The sequence below is a fragment of the Arachis ipaensis genome, chromosome B9 (assembly GCF_059453495.1).
Source record: "Arachis ipaensis isolate K30076 ecotype BB chromosome B9, ASM5945349v1, whole genome shotgun sequence".
In the NCBI taxonomy this organism is placed as follows: domain Eukaryota; kingdom Viridiplantae; phylum Streptophyta; class Magnoliopsida; order Fabales; family Fabaceae; genus Arachis; species Arachis ipaensis.
The window spans coordinates 103,444,619-103,448,270 of record NC_142444.1 but is presented as its reverse complement, the minus strand read 5'-3'; the positions used below and the strand labels follow the sequence as shown (position 1 = coordinate 103,448,270).

General features: G+C 42.7%; 1 non-coding gene across 1 annotated transcript; it reads left to right on the top strand.

Moving 5' to 3' along the window:
• The first annotated feature begins 3,302 nt into the window (after nucleotides 1-3,302).
• Nucleotides 3,303-3,410, top strand: LOC148545716 (small nucleolar RNA R71). Its single transcript, XR_015900858.1, has one exon. It is a non-coding gene; the product is annotated as a small nucleolar RNA R71 (small nucleolar RNA).
• Nucleotides 3,411-3,652: the final 242 nt, after the last annotated feature.

Below are 3,652 nucleotides of genomic sequence, written 5' to 3'. Positions count from 1 at the left end.
CTCCCCAATCATGATGCTATGGATCATGATGGCCCGGTCTATAGTAACTTCAGACCGGTTGCTAGTAGGAATGATTGAGCGTTGAATGAACAACAACCATCCTCTAGCTACTGGTTTAAGGTCAAGCCTTCTTAGTTGAACCGGCTTACCTTTTGAGTCAATTTTCCATTGAGCTCCTTCCACACATATGTCCATGAGGACTTGGTCCAACCTTTGATCAAAGTTGACTCTTCTAGTGTAGGGGCGTGCGTTCTCTTCCATCATTGGTAGGTTAAACGCCAACCTTACATTTTTCAGACTGAAATCTAAGTATTTCCCCCGAACCATGGTGAGCTAATTCTTTGGGTTCAGGTTCACACTTTGATCATGGTTTCTAGTGACCCATGCGTTTGCATAAAACTCTTGAACCATTAAGATCCCGACTTGTTGAATGGGGTTGGTGAGGACTTCCCAACCTCTTCTTTGGATCTCAAGTCGAATCTCCGGATACTCATTCTTTTTGAGTTTGAAAGGAACCTCAGGGATCACTTTCTTCTTGGCCACAACTTCATAGAAGTGGTCTTGATGGACCTCAGAAATGAATCTCTCCATCTCCCATGACTCAGAGGTGGAAGCAATTGCCTTTTCTTTCTTCTTTCTAGAGGTTTCTCTATCCTTTGGTGGCATGAATGGTTATGGAAAAACAAAAAGCAATGCTTTTTACCACACCAAACTTAAAATGTTTACTCGTTCCCGAGCAAAAGAAGAGAGAAAGAACTAGAAGAAGAAGAGAAATTGAGGAGAGGGAGAGAGAGTTGGTTTCGGCCAAGGGGTGAAGAGAGGGTTGTGTTGTGTGAAAATGAAGAGGGAATGAGGGGTTTATATAGGAATGGGGAGGGGTTAGGGTTCGGCCATTTAGGGTTGGGTTTGGGAGGGAAATTATTTTGAATTTAAAGGTAGGTGGGGTTTTTTGGGGAAGAGAGGATGGATGTCAGTGGTGAAGAGGTGATGGGAAAGAGTGATTGAGTTGATTGGTGAGGGGTATTTGGGGAAGAGTGATATGAAAAGGTGTGAAGAGGAGAGAAGAAAGGTAAGTGGGGATCCTATGGGGTCCACAGATCCTGAGGTGTTTGAGGATTTCTCATCCCTTCACCTTTGAGGCGTGTAAAATGCCTTATATATGCAATCCTGGCGTTTAACACCAGACTGCAGCATGTTTTTGGCATTAAACGCCACTTCCATGCTTGTTTTGGGCGTTCAACGCCAGTCTGCAGCATGTTTCTGGCGTTGAACGCCAGTATGGTGCATATTTCTGGCGTTAAACGCCAGTCTGATGCTTGTGTCTGGCGTTTAACACCAGCTTTCCTCTGGGTGCAATCCTGGCATTTAAACGCCAGACTGCTGCTTGTTTCTGGCATTTAACGCTAGTTTCATGCTCTGTTCTGGCGTTAAACGCCAGCCAGATGCTCCTTACTGGCGTTTAAACGCCAGTAAGCCCTTCCTTCAGGGTGTTCTATTTTTAATGCTGTTTTTCATTCTGTTTTTTTATTTTTCAGTAGTTTTTGTGACTCCACATGATCATCATCCTAATAAAACATGAAATAACAAAGAGAAAATAAAATAAAAATGATTAAATAACATTGGGTTGCCTCCCAACAAGCGCTTCTTTAATGTCAATAGCTTGACAGTGGGCTCTCATGGAGCCACACAGGTGATCAGGTCAATTTTATAGACTCCCAACACCAAACTTAGAGTTTGATTATGGAGGCTTTGTTTGACTCTGTACTGAGAGAAGCTTTTCATGCTTCCTCTCCATGGGTGCAGAAGGAGATCCTTGAGTTTTAAACAAAAGGTTATCCTTATTCAGTTGAAGGATCAATTCTCCTCTGTCCACATCAATCACAGCTCTTGCTGTGGCTAGAAAAGGTCTTCCAAGGATGATAGATTCATCCTCTTCCTTCCCAGTGTCTAGGATTATGAAATCAGCAGGGATGTAAAGGTCTTCAACCTTTACTAAAATGTCCTCTACTAGTCCATAAGCCTGATTTCTTGTGTTGTCTGCCATCTCTAGTGAGATTCTGGCAGCTTGTACCTCAAAGATTCCCAGTTTCTCCATTACAGAGAGGGGCATGAGGTTTATCCCTGACCCAAGGTCACATAGAGCCTTCTCAAAGGTCATGGTACCTATGGTACAAGGTATTAAGAACTTTCCAGGATCCTGTTTCTTCTGAGGCAATGTCAGTTGATCCAGATCACTTAGTTCATTGGTGAGAAAGGGAGGTTCTTCTTCCCAAGTCTCATTACCAAATAATTTTGCATTCAGCTTCATGATTGCACCAAGGTACTTGGCAACTTGCTCTTCAGTAACATCTTCATTCTCTTCAGAGGAAGAATACTCATCAGAGCTCCATAAGGAGGTTCAATGGAATCTCTATGGTCTCTAGATGAGTCTCCGATTCCTTTGGTTCCTCAGAGGGAAACTCCTTATTGATCACTGAACATCCTAGGAGGTCTTCCTCACTGGGATTCACGTCCTCCTCCTCTCTTGTGGGTTCGGCCATGATGGTCAATTCAATGGCCTTACACTCTCCTTTTGGATTTTCTTCTGTATTGCTTGGGAGAGTACTAGGAGGGATTTCAGTGACCCTTTTACTCAGCTGGCCCACTTGTGCCTCCAAATTTCTAATGGAGGACCTCGTTTCATTCATGAAACTTAAAGTGGCCTTAGATAGATCAGAGACTATATTTGCTAAGCTAGATGGCTTCTGCTCAAAATTCTCTGTCTGTTGCTGAGTGGATGATGGAAAAGGCTTGCTATTGTTAAACCTATTTCTTCCACCATTATTAAAGCCTTGTTGAGGCTTTTGTTGATCCTTCCATGAGAGATTTGGGTGATTTCTCCATGAGAGATTATAGGTGTTTCCATATGGTTCACCCATGTAATTCACCTCTACTATTGCAGGGTTCTCAGGATCATAAGCTTCTTCTTCAGAAGATGCCTCTTGAGTACTGTTGGATGCAGCTTGCATTCCATTCAGACTCTGAGAAATCATATTGACTCACTGAGTCAATATTTTATTCTGAGCCAATATAGCATTCAGAGTGTCAATTTCAAGAATTCCCTTCTTCATAGGCGTCCCATTGTTCATAGGATTCCTTTCAGAAGTGTACATGAACTGGTTATTAGCAACCATGTCAATGAGTTCTTGAGCTTCTGCAGGCGTTTTCTTTAGGTGAATGGATCCACCTGTAGAATGATCCAGTGACATCTTTGATAACTCAGACATACCATCATAGAATATATCCAGAATGGTCCATTCTGAAAGCATGTCAGAAGGACACTTTTTGGTCAGTTGCTTGTACCTCTCCCAAGCTTCATAGAGGGATTCTCCTTCTTTCTGTTTGAAGGTTTGAACATCCACTCTAAGCTTACTAAACTTTTGAGGAGGGAAGAACTTGGCTAAGAAAGCCGTGACCAGCTTATCCCAAGAGTTCAGGCTATCCTTAGGTTGAGAGTCCAACCATACTCTAGCTTTGTCTCTTACAGCAAACGGGAAAAGCATAAGCCTGTAGACCTCGGGATCAACCCCATTGGTCTTAACAGTATCACAGATCTGTGAGAATTCAGTTAAGAACTGAAAAGGATCTTCAGATGGAAGTCCATGAAACTTGC